The sequence below is a fragment of the Balaenoptera borealis genome, assembly GCF_965194805.1.
Source record: "Balaenoptera borealis genome assembly, chromosome: 13".
Lineage (NCBI taxonomy): Eukaryota > Metazoa > Chordata > Mammalia > Artiodactyla > Balaenopteridae > Balaenoptera > Balaenoptera borealis.
Genome location: NC_138870.1, coordinates 2,355,720 through 2,370,150, shown reverse-complemented (window position 1 = coordinate 2,370,150; position 14,431 = coordinate 2,355,720). Strand labels below are relative to the sequence as shown.

At 55.5% G+C, this 14,431-nt stretch overlaps 1 protein-coding gene across 1 annotated transcript in view; it reads left to right on the top strand.

Annotated features, from left to right (window-relative positions):
* The first annotated feature begins 283 nt into the window (after positions 1-283).
* WNT5B (Wnt family member 5B) overlaps positions 284-14,431 on the top strand; it is a 91,235-nt gene continuing 77,087 nt past the window's right edge. Inside the window, exon 1 of the mRNA XM_082349137.1 lies at positions 284-691. The gene's annotated coding sequence lies outside the window, so the exon portion shown is untranslated. The remainder of the gene's footprint in view (positions 692-14,431) is intronic.

The following is a 14,431-nucleotide window of genomic DNA, read 5'->3' as shown; positions in this document are numbered from 1 at the left end:
CTGAGCTGGGGGCTCCCCGCAGGAGCGCTGGACGCCCCGGGGGCTGCTGGCGCGTGAGGCCCCAGGAGCTCCCGGAGGACCGGGTCGAGTTCCGGCGAAGGGGCCGGTGGGTGTGCGGAGGGTCCGGGGGGGCACCCCACGCGCGCCCGGGGGTCGGGGCCCGCGGAGGAGCGGGCGCGCGGGGAGCGGAGGCAGGTGCGAGGCCGGGTGCCGCCCGCGAGGAGCCCCGGGGGCGGGTTGGCGCGGCGCGGCGGGGCGGGGGCGGGGAGGAGGCGCGGGGCGGAGCGCGGGGCCCGGGACCCGCCGGCCGGCGCCGGCCCTGCACTCGGAGCCGCGGCCGCCACCGCCGCAGCCAACTCGGGCCCAAGTTCCCGGCCGCGGCGGAGAGGAGCGCGCAGCCGGCGGCCCGAGCCCCGCGCAGGGCCCGGCCTCCTCCGCTCGGCCGCTGCCCGCGCCCCGCCTCCGCCCATCGGCTCGGACCGGGCGCCGCGCGGGAGCCCTCGGGGCAAGGAGCGCGGGCTCCGCGGGGGCGACCGGCCGACCCCCGGGGCCGGGCGGACACTCGGCGGGACCAGAGCGCAGCGCGGAGAGTCGGCGCCCCCGGCCGCCCCGGCCCCGCGGGCGCTAGAAGGGCCGGGCCGGGCGGAGAGCGAGCCGGAGCCCGCGGGCCTGACAAGCCGCGGACGCGCAGGTAAGCCTGGCGGCGGCCGGGAAAACGAAGCCCGCGCCCCGCCGCCCAACTTCCCCGCGCCCGCGGGCCGGTCGGGGCGACCGGATCGGGAGCGGGGAGGTGCGGTCCGGGAGGGGCCTCCCCTCCACCCCCCGCGCCCGGGGACCGCGAGCCTGGCCCGGGACGGGTCTGCGGGGCCGGAGCCCGGCGGCGCGGGGGGCGCGCAAGGGAAGGGGTCCCCGCCGCCGAACAAAGCTGGGGCCGCGGGCTCTCGCCGAGCCCGGGCCGCCCCCAGCCGGCAGGTAGCTAGGGTCCCCGCCCTCCCGGCGGGCGGGTGTCGCCGCTTTCGGTCCCCGGGCGGCGACCGCGGAGCCGCGGGGAGCCGCCCCCGGGCGCGCAGGCTCGGCCCCGGCCCGTCCGCGCGCCGCCAGCCCCCGAGCTTCCCGCGCGCTTTTCCCGGCTCGCTCGGGCCCAGCTGGGGTCCGCGGTGGGGTCTGCGCCCCGCGCCCGCCAGACTGTGGCGAGAGCTGCATCTGGATTCTTTTAACCCCCGCGAGCAGTGCTAGTTTGGTGCCTGGATTCCTGCCTAAGCCCGAGCAGGTCTCCGGCTGGTCTTCCTAGCTTTCTGTTTTCTTTAATTGCGCCTCCGCTCGCCCTGCCTCTTCCACCCCAGCCGGGAGAGGTGCGGGGTGGCCATTCTCCACCTCCTCGTGGAGCCTGGGGGGATATTTGGCCACGCACTCTAGTTAGAGCCCCGGTTCCTAGATGTTCTCATCCTGCAAGTCCTCGTGAGAGACCATTCCACTTGCTCGGAGCGGGACTGCTTCTGTTCTACAGAGAGGGGAGCTGAGTGGTGACCCAGCTTTTCTGGGGAGCTTGCTCTCCACTTTCCCCCGGGCCTTCTTCACTGCTTTTGCCACCTGGCTGCTTGGCAACAGCTTTCAGTTGCTACCACCCTGGGCAGAGTTTCAGCCTGGTACCTGGAGGAGAAAGGCCAGGATCGTGTTACCAGTCTAGCGGCCAAGGAAGTGCCCACTTGCCAGAGCTGTGATGCCATGCCATCTGCATGGGTGCAGAAAACTCCAGTGGGGCAGAGTCACGCTCCTGGCCAAACACCAGCACCCAGGCAGGCACAGGGCTGGAAGCTTAGGGTGACCCCTCCTGAGGCTGGCCCTAAGGCAACATAAGGGCCGGGGAGCAGTGAGCACACCCTGGGAAAGCCGAGAACCCTTTCCCGGACCCCGGCCCTCCTGCTGCTGATTCAGATGTGCAGTTTACTTATCAAAGGCAAGGCTCCAATCTCAGGCGTGGGTGAGTGAGGCCCGGCCCCGAGCTTGTGCCCACACGCCTGCCAGGATCACACGCGTGTCCCCCGGCAGACCCGCCGACCTGTGGAACGTGGAAGGCTGAGTGGTGGTTTCCTCTGTTTCAAAATAGCATCTGTTCTCTCTTCACACAGAAGATCTGTGGTTATAAATAGCAGGAGGAAGGAGGTGCGTCTCCTGGGAAGGAAGGGCAGTGCTCAGAGCCCTCTGCTCGCTTGCGGGAGGAGGGGTGTGGCTGGGCTTTTTGGGGGGAGGTCCAGTCTGGATCCCAAGGCCAGAGGCAGACTGGGGCCAGGTCTCCGCCCCAAAAGGCGCAGGTGTAGCAGGCGCAGGGAAGGAGGTTCGTGGAGCAAAGGACCTACCGAGGTGACATGTGGATAAGGACCGAAGGGCAGCCCGCCTTCCTTTCCTAAAGAAGAGCAGCCCTCGGGCGTGGGGCCCGCTGGGGTCTGCCTGCCGGGGAGCAGGAGCCAGCCCCGCTTTCCCAGGCCCCGACTTCTCGTGTGTCCCGGTATGAATGTGTGAGCAGGCGTCTGCCCAGGGTGCCTGAAAGCAGCCCTCTTCATGTCCTTCGGTCGTGCTAATGTCTCCAAGGGTGTCTCGTTGGCTTGAAACAACTGTTTTCTGAACAAAAATTTTCTATGCCCAAAGCTTAAGCCAAATTGCTGGGAGCCATATGCTGTGAAAAGAAAAAATCTGGGATTGTTCTTCACCTGCGTATTTCACCCTGGTCTTGCTCTAGCGGCAGCTGGAAGATTTTTTGTTGGCTCTTCTTCAAGAAGGACAGGAGCCCAGCCGAGGCTGTTCTAATTTTCACTCCTGGGATGGTTCTGCGGGTCCTGGACGGCCACGGCCGGCATGTCTAGCAGGGGAGGAGGGCTTTACATGAAGTGCTAGTCCTCGCCGCCTCCGAAGTAAGCTCCAGTAAGCCCACAAAGCTTTCCTGTTCGCTGCTCTGGTCTGTGCTCCCAAGCTCCTTTCCAACCTGCCTGTCATTCATCCCCTTCATCTTCCGAACACGTCCTCGGACGCCACCCATGCTCCATCCCCACACCTGAACATGGGCCTCAGAGTTTTCAGTGGTTGGTTGGTTGGTGCTGTTTTTGTAGCCCCTTCAAGTCTCCCGAGTGAGGAGAGGACATGGGGGCTCCCCATCCTCACCCCAGGGGCATCCCTGGCTGGTTTCTATTAAGTGTCTTCAAACTGCTTCCAGCAGTCCAGAGAAATCCAGCAGAGGGGTTGGGAACGGACACTGTGATGAAGATGAAAGGCCCTATCGTTTTTCGTCTGAAGCACCTTTCATGGTAAAAGTCACCTTCTCCCAGCTTAGCTGGAACGAAGTGAGAGTGGCATGGACATATATACACTACCAAACGTAAAATAGATAGCTAGTGGGAAGCAGCCGCATGGCACAGGGAGATCAGCTCGGTGCTTTGTGTCCACCTAGAGGGGTGGGATAGGGAGGGTGGGAGGGAGACGCAAGAGGGAGGAGATATGGGGATATATGTATATGTATAGCTGATTCACTTTGTGATACAGCAGAAACTAACACACCATTGTGAAGCAATTCTACTCCAATAAAGATGTTAAAAAAAAAAAGTCACCTTCTCCCCATCTCTGAGGGGCGACCGTCCACTCCCCCAGGCAGTGAGTTGGCAGAGCTGGGAAAGCGGACCTGCAGTTTGGTCCAGCCTGGCCAGCCTTGGCAGTGACAGCCCGCTCCTCCCAGCCCCCCAGGCGGCTCTGTTTACCTGGGTAGATTTAAGCCTCCACCCCCTCATCCCAGTTTGACCCACTGGCTCTTGGTCTCGCCCTCCTGGCCGCTGGGCAGCGTTTCCAGACTTCCTTGCCCCTGTGGTTGCAGCTGGGTCTTTCCCAGCTGTGCAGCCTGAGTTCTCCTCCACACTTTCTAAAGCTGGCGTCTCTCCTCCCGGCTTCTGCCCACGGGGCTTTCTTCCCAACTCTTTTTGGAAGCTGCTTGGTGCTGGGGGAAGCTCTCCCCTGAGCCCTCCAAAGAGCAGGCACAGAAGTTTCAGGGAGGGAGCTCAAGACTTGCCACCGAGACCCTCATGCTGACTGTAACTGTCGCCAGCCCAGCCCAGGGCCCCGGGGCCCCCTTGGGAGCAAGTGCAGGCCCTAAAGACACAGGGGTGTTTTCTCAGACACAGGGGTGATTCTTTTTGCACCCCGACCCTCCAAAGCCCAGGAGGACCCAGCCCGCCTGTATGTCCTGCTCTTGTGTGAGGTTTCGAGGGGAGGTGTACTGGGGGGAGGGGTACATGGTAGCATCTCCTCTGGGGGGCTCAGCTGTCTCTCCCGTCATGTGGGGCGTGGGATTAGATTGCCCTGGAGGCCCTTCCAGTTCTAACAGTCTGTTGTTTCAAACAGCTCTAGCTGGTTCCGTTTTGGAAATCCCTCTGCTGTGGACCAGGCCTGGGGGTGGGGAGGCAGCCAATCGAAGGCGTCCGTTCCGACGGAGGGGCAGCGACGGAGGGGCAGCGGGGCTGCTTTCGCAGAGTTACTGTTTCACCCCCTGCAGGCCTGCAGGCAGGGCTTGTGGGCCAGCTGGAGGCTCAGGTTGTGCTCCCGGCTTTGGGCTCCGGCCCGGAGGGGCCCCTGTGGTTAGTCGGCCTCCCAAGGATGGCTCGAGGCCCTGTCTCCAGCTGCTGGTGACTTAGGGGCCAGGGCCTGAGTTCCTGGGGGGGCACCCAGGGTCCCTGAGCCCCAGAAATGCTAACCCCTCCAGGGTCACTCCTGTCTCACTAACTGATAAAGGGTCAGGGGTGGATTTCCCGAGGTCTTGGCTTCAGTTTGAGAAGTTCTTGGTTTACAAACTTTAGCCCCCGAAGGTCACATCCGAGTTACCTGGAATGTCCAGTAGATCTGCTCTGAGCCCTGCTGGGAGAGCCAAAGAAATGAGAACAAAGCTTTTCTGACACGGGCTCGGGGTGACCCTGTTCACTGCCGAGTCTCACCCTGTCCTCCTTTTGGAGGGGACTTTGGGGGAGAAGCCTCAGAGCAGCCCTGGGCTCTGTTCCTGCTGGGCCCCCCGTTCCTCTTCCCAGCAGATACCCAGAGATGCTGGCGTTCCTGTCGCTGAGGGAGGTTGAAGGAAGTTGATTCCCTTTGTGGAATCGTCTCTAAGATTATATACCTCACCCATGCTCGTTGGGAAGTTTCTCCTGGGAAACTCTGAGTAATGAATTACTAAATACTTCATACAGCTCTTGTTTGGCGTACAAGACCTGCAATCAAAGTAATTAAACCTTTAAAGAGATTTTGTATTTAAGTGTAGGGCTAGAAATGTCCTGTCCCGCTGGGGGGCAGGAGCTGGCGGACGGGGCGAGGGTCCTGGGTGGCCCTGTGGCTTATGCCCCGAGTCCGCAGGCTGCGGGAAGCCAAGACGCTAGAGGCTGGGCCTCGGTGGCACTGCGGCTGTGGCCCGGCCCTCAGAAGCCAGCCACGTAACCCGGCTTCTCTGTACCTCGGTTTCCTCACTTGTGAGTGGAAACAGTAACTGTCTGTTCCTCTCCTGTGGTTGCCGAGAGGCAGTTGGCGGTGAGGACCTGGGTGTGTGGGGCACTAGGCTGTGCAGGGCTGGGCGTCGCTGGCTGCGAGCTGTGAGGGAGGCGCCTGGAACCCGCCCCGCCCCTGTGAGCAGAGCTGCCCGTGTCGGCGGGTGCCCGCCAGCCCTGGAAGGGAATGACTCTCGTGGGCGTCAGCCGCATCCCATCCGGCGTGACGTCCGTGGGATGGAGGGTCCCGGTTTGTGGAGCGGCCACTGACAGGAGGGCATAGGTGTTCAGCGTTGGCTGTTACAAAGGGAAGGAAAAGTGGGCGCTCTCAGGATGCTGATGGGGCCTGTGGGGTTGGGGGTCGAGCAGAGCCCCGCCTCACACGAGTCTGTCCCTTTAACTAAGCAGATGCCGGGAGAGTCCCTGCGTTTGGAAACCACTCAAGATCTTGACATGTTGTCTTTTCTTGTGCTTAAAAAGGTAACCTCTGCAAAATCAAATCTGAAGTATGCTTTAAATACACAGGGGGAGATCCCCCGAGGGCGTCTTCCTTTTCCCCAGGCCAGGTCCGTCCACCCTTGAGACCAGCCGCAGAGCACCTGTGAAGGGCCTCGCCCTCAGGTACGCCCAGGAGCCGGCAGGGCCAAACAGCGGCGGGCTGGAGGGGAGGGCGGTGGTGGTAGCCAGCGGTGGGGAGGTCAGGCCTCACCTAGGGGGTTGGGTCAAGTCCTTTAACTTGTCAAAGCCCAGAGACTGCCGTCCCCAGCCCTGCCCCAACCTAGTCTCCAGCTGCTCTGAGAGTCCCACCTCTCAGAGTGTCAGGTTCGGGGCCATCACACATGGGCTTTCCTGCAGATTTTGTGTATCTTTCCGGATACAGTAAGTCCCCTACATACGCACCTTCAAGTTGCAAACTGTCAAAGATGCGGACGTGCGTTCGCATGTCCAATCACGTAAGTTAGTTCACGTGTCTGGAGTACGTTGTCACGTGCGTGCATCCCCTACAAGTGGTTGTGCTTTTGTGTACTTTACTGTACAGTACTGTATAGAGTACAGTGGTACAGTGTCTTTATTTCAAGCCCAGAACCTGTGCTGTCAATGTCAGGCGTGAGTGAAATTGCAGCTTCCTCCGTCTCCTATTGCTGACGGTCCTTCAGCTCTACCGTCTCCCACCTCCTCTCCCTCCTCCAGTCAGTAACTCTTCCTGCCTGTTCACTCGGTGCCAGCCCCCGTGTGCCAGCTGTTGCACCGTACTGCTGTAATTTTCAAGGTACTGTACTGTAAGATTTAAAATGTTTTCTTTACTTTCTGTTTGTTTTTTATGTATTATTTGTGTGAGAAGTATTATAAACCTATCACAGTACAGCACTATATAGCCGATTGTGTTCGTTGGGTACCTAGGCTAACTCTGTTGGACTTACGAACAAATCGGATTTAGGAACGTGTTCTTGGAACGAAACTCGTTCGTATGTAGGGGACTTACTGGATTAACAGGGAGTCTGCACGCTTCCCAGAAAACACCCTCCTTAGCTCCGCTGCAGTTAAACATAACCCAGACCGCACACCGTGGTCTGCCAAGCTCCCTGTGGCCAGTCCCGCCCTCCCGTCCACGTGGCGCACGTGATTCTGCGGGCGGTCCTCTCTGCTGGATGGACCGCTACCCTCAGGCCCCAGCGGCAGAATTGCCCCCACGCACACACACACACTCTCTATTCCTGGCTCTTTGCTCTAGAGCACCCATCACCGTCGCGAACTCTCTTTCTTGTTAGTTCTTGTTAAACGTCTGCCACCCTGTGTCTGTCCTGCTCTCCACTGCGTCCTCGGGGCTGAAACAGTGCTCATGGTGCCTGAGCTTAAAGGTGCTCCCAAAATAGCTGTGATTGTTGATCTTAGGGCAGTGAGCTTTGTAATCGTATAGCATGTTCTTTGCCAGAAAAAGGCCTATTTTGCCTAAAAAGAATGGCATCCTTACTGATTTTTCTGTGGATTGAATTATTCATATAACAAATATTGGTCCAGGCAAGTCCCAGGCGCTGGGGATATAAGATACAGTCCCTGAACCTCAGCAGCTTTTGTTCTAGGAACTCCTTCTACGTACAAACGGCAAGTGTGCAGAATTCCAAAACCTCTTGAGTCTTTTATTCTCCCGTACCCTGTGCTTAAGCCCCATCTGTGACCATGCACACACATTGCGGGTGGTTTGGGGATGCAGCAGACAGTGGAAACACAGAAGAACAGGAAGCCACAGGGGCGGTCCAGGCCAGCAGAAGATCCGAGAGAGGATGCGCTGACCTGACCTCTGCCCAGGCTGGGTGCTCGGCTGCTCCCAGGGGGACCTGGAACATTCCTCCCTGTGCCATTGCTAGCAGGACATTTTCCACCCATGTGTGACCAGATGGAGAGGTGGGGAAGGAACTGGGTTCGGAGTTCCATGAGTGCATTGCACACAGCCATCTACCTCGCTAGGCTGTCATTCCAGACGACTGGCACCATCTAGAAGTTACTAGCACGCACGTCTTTGGTCCCAGGTTGCCCAGCCAGGGTCCAGTAAAGCCCCACTGAACATAATTTGAGAAGACCTGATAAGAAGGGTCTCTGTTTGCCTCGGGCGGCTGCACCATCGCCCCGTCCTTGATTCTCGGTCTTGGCTTGGCCCCCAGATGCCTCACTCTCCCAGGCTCCCTCCTCCCTCACTGGCTGAGGCTCTCTGGGTTTTCCTCCTCTCCCCGGACCTCTTCTCTTCTCTACACACTGCGATGGCTGTAAGTACCGTCCGCCCTCTTGCTAATCTCACACCGTCATCTGCTGCTGGCCCCTCTCCCTTGACCTTCAGACTGGTATCTCGATTGTTCAAGCAGCACCTTCTCTAGAAGGTCCCAGCCTGACCTTCTGACCTTTCCCCTTAGACCTGCTCTTCGCACTGCCTGCTCCACCTCCCCCTCCAAGTCGCTCGCGCCGTAAGCCCTGGATCCTTCTTGGTTTCTCTCCTTCTCTCACGGCCCACATCCAGTCCAGCAGTGGATCTTGACATGTCTAATTTCCCAGAAGATCCCCAGATCCCCGGCCTCTCCTCACCCCCTCCACCCCCTCCTCCTGGCTCAGTCCACCACCAGCAGCCTCCCAACTGGTCTCCCTGCTGCAGCCGCAGCCGTCCTGCTCAGACAGGTCAGATCGTGTCACTGTTTTGCTCCGAGTGCTCTGCTGGCCTCCCGGCTCGTGCAGGAAAAAGGCATCCCTTTTCAGTCTGTACCACACAGACATGTGCAAGCACGTACGCATTTTCAGACACGTGTGTGCTTCTTATGTGCTTGTCCCCCTTCTGGAAGGTGATGCTTTGAGGGCAGGGGCTGCTCCTGTCCTCACCCGCGGTGCCTGTCGGGCCTGGCCGTAGCACGTGCCCAGGAATGTAGAGGAAAGGCGTGGGGAGAGGTGTGCACCGGTCCCGGTGAGTAGCTGTGTCTCTGCAGAGAAGGCCCCGTGGTTCCTCTGCCTTTGGGCTCATGAGCTGCCTGCTGAGTGGAACATGGGTGCCACTTTCCTCTCCTTAGGGTCCCCAAACCATGTTTCTAAACCTTGACGCTGTTGATCATTTTGGACCCCATGATTCTGTGTAGTGGGGGCTGTTCCGCCCATTGTGGGGTGTTCAGCAGCACCCCTGACCCCTACCCACTAGATGCCGGCAGTACCTGCCCTCCGGTGTGGTGACAACCAAAAATGTCTCCAGACGTTGCCCGTTATCCCCTGGGGGCAAAACTGCCCCTGGTTGAGAACCACTGTTCTAAGGTGTGTCTATTCCTTTCCTGAGAATCTTTCCTTATTTCCGTTTCCCTTAAATCCTTTGCAATTATTACCCATTTTGCATCCTGTTTGGGGGCTCTTGCCCGGGCGTGAGCCCTTATGGGAGGGATGTGGATTACGGCCCCAACTCTCCCACCAGCGGCTGGTCCCTGGTCCACTCCCCAGGGACATCGCTCACCTGCTCCCGGACGGTCACCCTGCCGCCCTGGGTCCGTCCCCCGCTCAGCATTCTTGAGTGACTCCTCGTGACCCTACTGAATTGATAGAATATCTTGACTGGTGTTCGGTAGCCTTCAGTCCGCACCCTACCGACCTTCCCAGGCTTCTCTCCTCTGCTTCTCTGTGTTGCAGCCAAACCGGAGTCCTGCTCCCCGATGTCTGCTCGAGCCAGGCACCCTCCCCCTCCCCTCTTCCTGTGGGAACCCGCCTGTTCTTCAAGGTGCACCTCAGATGCCAGCCCCCTGCCCGCCCCTGTCAGAAATGACCTCTCTGGCTGGGAGCTGGCTTGCAGGGCCGCTGCAGTTCAGAGGTCATCCGTGTGGCCCTTTTCACACTTTGTCGTACATCGTGATCATTTGTGTTCACGTCTCATCCTCCCTACCAGGCACGTGGCTGGTTACGCCGTGTTCTCAGCAGATCTTAGGGGAGGCCCTACGTGCAGCTGGGGCTGTGCAGGGAACCACCTCAGGGGGGTGACCGGCGGGTCCCCTGAGAGTGGGGCGTTCTGCAGCAGAAGGGTTGTTGTCTGCTGTGCACTTGTTTAGACAGCGTAAGCCTTCCAGGCTTCAGGTTAGCACGGCTGTGATTTTCAGGCTTGTAAAGGCCTTTGCCCTCCCTGCTTTCTGTCCCCCGTGTAGTGGAAAGCGCATGGCCTTTGGGGGCAAGTGGATGGACGTGGGTTTGAATCCCCACTCAGCCGTTCGCACCTGATGGACCTCGCCCTGGTTGCTGAGCTTTTCTGAGCTCCCTGTTCTTCATCTTTTAAACAGGGTAATAGCGGCCAGCTCACAGGTTTATCCTGAGGATCCACTGGGATGGTTTGTGTGAATTAGGGCAATTTCTGCACGTGGTCAGTGTCAGCCCCCTTCCTTAACTCTCTGCTGAACAAATTGAAGGTGTCAAGGAGCCGTCACGCAGATGCTCAGTGCCTGCTCAGAGTTTGGTCCAGAAGAACTGAGTGTTTGTAACTTGGCTGGTTTTGACGGTGAGGAGACAAAGGAAATCTGAAAGTTCACCTCTATGACAGCTGCTCTCACAAGGAGCTGTTGTGGGCTCACGGCTCCAGGCTCTTGGAATTTTCCTTGAAGGACCCAACCTGAGTGGGTCGCAGGAGTAGTCCCAGCACTCAGCATCGTGACTACTCAGTAGTATTGATAAACTAATGAGCTAGTGACGCCTCAGAAGGTTATCACCCCGGTTGGAGAAAGCTGGTCATGGATTACCGTATTTCATCCATACTAAGACACATTGTAAAAATTTATTTTATTGCTGTATAGTTGATTTACAAAGTCGTGTTAATTTCTGCTGTACAGCAAAGTGACTCAGTTATACATATGGGTATATATATATATATATATATATTCTTTTTCATATTCTTTTCCGTTATGGTTTATCACAGGATATTGAATATAGCTTCCTGTGCTCTACAGTAGGACCTTGTTGTTTATCCATTCTATATATAATAGTTTGCATCTTCTAATCCCAAACTCGAAATCCATCCCTTCCCCACCCCCTCCCCCTTGGCAACCACAAGTCTGTTCTCTATGCTAAGACGCATTTTAACATATCTGAGATCAGGGTGCATCTTAAGGGATTCATTTGAAATTTAACATAAAGCTAGCTTAATAATCTTTTAACATTTATTTTATTGAAGTATAGTTGATTTACAATGTTGTGTTAATTACTGCTGTACAGTAAAGTGATTCAGATATATATATACACACACATTCTTGGGGCTTCCCTGGTGGCGCAGTGGTTGAGAATCCGCCTGCCAATGCAGGGGACAACGGGTTCACGCCCTGGTCTGGGAAGATCCCACGTGCCGCGGAGCAACTAAGCCCATGCGCCACAACTACTGAGCCTGCGCTTTAGAGCCTGTGAGGCACAACTACTGAGCCCGCATGCCACAACTACTGAAGCCTGTGTGCCTAGAGACCGTGCTCCGCAGCAAGAGAAGCCACCACAATGAGAAGCCTGCACACCGCAACGAAGAGTAGCCCCTGCTCACCGCAACTAGAGAAGGCCCGCGCACAGCAACAAAGATCCAACGCAGCCAAAAAATAAATAAAATAAAATAATTTTTAAAAAATAAGAAAAAAATTAAGAAAATAAAAATATTCTTTTCCATTTGGGTTTATCTTAGGATATTGAATAGTTCTCCGCACTATCCAGTAGGACCTTGTTGTAAGATTCATCTTAAAATCAATGTGTTTAATTGGGAGTACTTTTCTCTCTTAGTGGGATGGAATAATGGTGCATTTTAAGATAAATGGAATCTTAGATTTGGTGACATAAGTCAATGTCATTGATCACTGTTTACTAAGATGACCTGTTGTCATTTCCTGGTGCCTGCCTCGGTGTTCCCTAGGAAATGTGCTTCTGTTGTTTGCCAAATAGAGTATTCAGAGTGTCACCTCCATGCTGACCATCTATTGACTAAGAGTTAGAACTGAGGTGGGAAATTCTAGGCAAAGACCAGATGTCCCACAGACCTTGGACCCAGATGCTTGAGGACGGTCGGCCCCCTGTGGTCACCTGTGAATCAGAAGTCCAGGGTCACTGCCCCTGTGTTCCCAGGGACCTTGGACAAGCCTCCCTGTCCTCATTTGTAATTTGTTTGTTGGGGTTCACAATGTACCCCCCCAATGCCTACCTCACCAAGCTGTAGAATTAAGTGAGAAGATGTGTGTGAAAGTGGTGTATAGCCACTGGGAGGCACCGTTCATCCCTGCAGGATGGGCAGAGTGGGTAGGTGACCCAGAGACTTTCTAAATCCACTGACGAGACACAGCCCCTGGTGACTCAACAGTGATTCCTATGTGGCACCTGTCCTCTCATTTCTCTGTTTCTAGGAGAGAGTCTTTGAAAACTTTGTGGAAGCTTGTCTGGTGAAGCAAAATCCTATCCCAAAGGATCAAAAGGAAGTTACATCCTATAACTAGAGTGCCGGGCTTTTTGTTTTTTCCATTTTATATTTTCCTGTTTCACTGCCTTGGCATTGGAAAGTATGTCAGAAAAAATATCATCAACATGAACACAAATGTGTTTATCATGAAAGAGGAAGTCTAATCTCTATGTGCAGTGCTTAAAAAATCAACTTCTGCAGCTCAGTAGGAGCCTGGTCCCGGCCCCGAAACTCACCAGCAGTGAGAATTCCCTGGCGGTCCAGTGGTTAGGACTCGGTGCTTTCACTGCTGAGGGTTCGGGTTCGATTCCCTGGTCGGAAAACTAAGATCCCGATGCAAGCCATGCAGGCAAAAACAAAAACAAAAACAAAACAACACAAAATCACCAGCAGTGTGACCACACACAGAGGTGCTCTTGAACAGCCACCCAAACCCTCTTGCCCTCTGTTTCCTCATCTGTTAGAGGCCGTTGAGAGGATTAAAGGAAACACATGGAAAGCACTTAGCAGGGCCTTGCCCATAGAAAGCCGTGCCCAGCAGGTGTTCACTCTAATTATGCTTCTAAACAACCTCGCAAGCCACACTTGCGCAAAAGCCAGTGACTAGCTCTGCCTACATCATCCGAGGCTGGGTTATGTCTGGAGAGAAGGGGTCACCTTGGTGTTATTTTCACATTTAGGCGTGGCATTAATAAACTACACAAAACCTGTCAATTCCACAGTAATCTGACCTCAGCGACTTTGCATTTTCAGATACAGTTTGTTATACTGTAACTAAATCAGGAGAATCCTGGTCTCGACTTTGCCAGACAGCTTTGAACTGTTTTCTTTCGAGTGAGATTGTTGAGGTGCACTGCTAATCGTCGTTAAGGAAGAGCCTTAAGTGACATCTAGCTTTTATGGGTGCAACCTGGGAGGCCTGCTTCTGAAGAAACGTGCTGAGCTTCCTTCCACACGCTGTTTGCATCTGGAGGCTGGGGGAAATCTTGGCGGCCTCAAAACTCATAAGCTTCATGCATTCTGCCCTCGGTTTCTTCACGTGCTGCCCTGTATTGCCGCAGCTGAATGGGGGAGGGGGTGTGTGTGCAACTTTTTCTTTTTTTTTTTAATTAATTAATTTATTTATTTATTTATTTATTTATTTATGGCTGTGCTGGGTCTTCGTTTCTGTGCGAGGGCTTTCTCTAGTTGCGGCAAGTAGGGGCCACTCTTCATCGCGGTGCGCGGGCCTCTCACTATCGCGGCCTCTCTTGTTGCGGAGCACAGGCTCCAGACGTGCAGGCTCAGTAATTGTGGCTCACGGGCCTAGTTGCTCCGCGGCACGTGGGATCTTCCCAGACCAGGGCTCGAGCCCGTGTCCCCTGCATTGGCAGGCAGATTCTCAACCACTGCGCCACCAGGGAAGCCCCCTTTTTTCTTTTTATTTATTTATTTATTGGCCAAACCACGCAGCATGCAGGATCTTAGTTGCCCGACCAGGGATCAAACCCATGCCCTCTGCAGTGGAAGCTTGGAGTCTTAACCACTGGACCACCAGGGATTTCCCTTACTTTTTCTTTTTGATCAACTTTATTGAAGTATAATTTGCATACAGTATAGTTCATCCATTGTTAAGTGTACAGTTCAATAAATTTGGACAAACCCATGCCTCCCGAATCAAGATACTTCCATTCCCCTGGAAAGTCCCCTGGTCCCCTTACAGTCTCTCCATGCCAACACCCACTGCAACTCAGGCAACCACTGATCTGATTGATGTCGTTCTAGATTAGTCTTGTCTGTTCTAGAATTTCACATAAGCAGAATTATACCAGAATTCTCAGGGTTTTTGTTTCAGCTCTTTGCTGTCTGGCTTCTTTTGCTCAGCATAGTATCTGTGAGATTTTTCCATGTTGTTGAGGTATTAGTAGTTCATTCCTTTTAATTGCTGTGTATATACCATTGAATTCACTTTGGATGGACGTTTAGGTTATTCTAGATTTTGGTTAATATGATAGTCTCT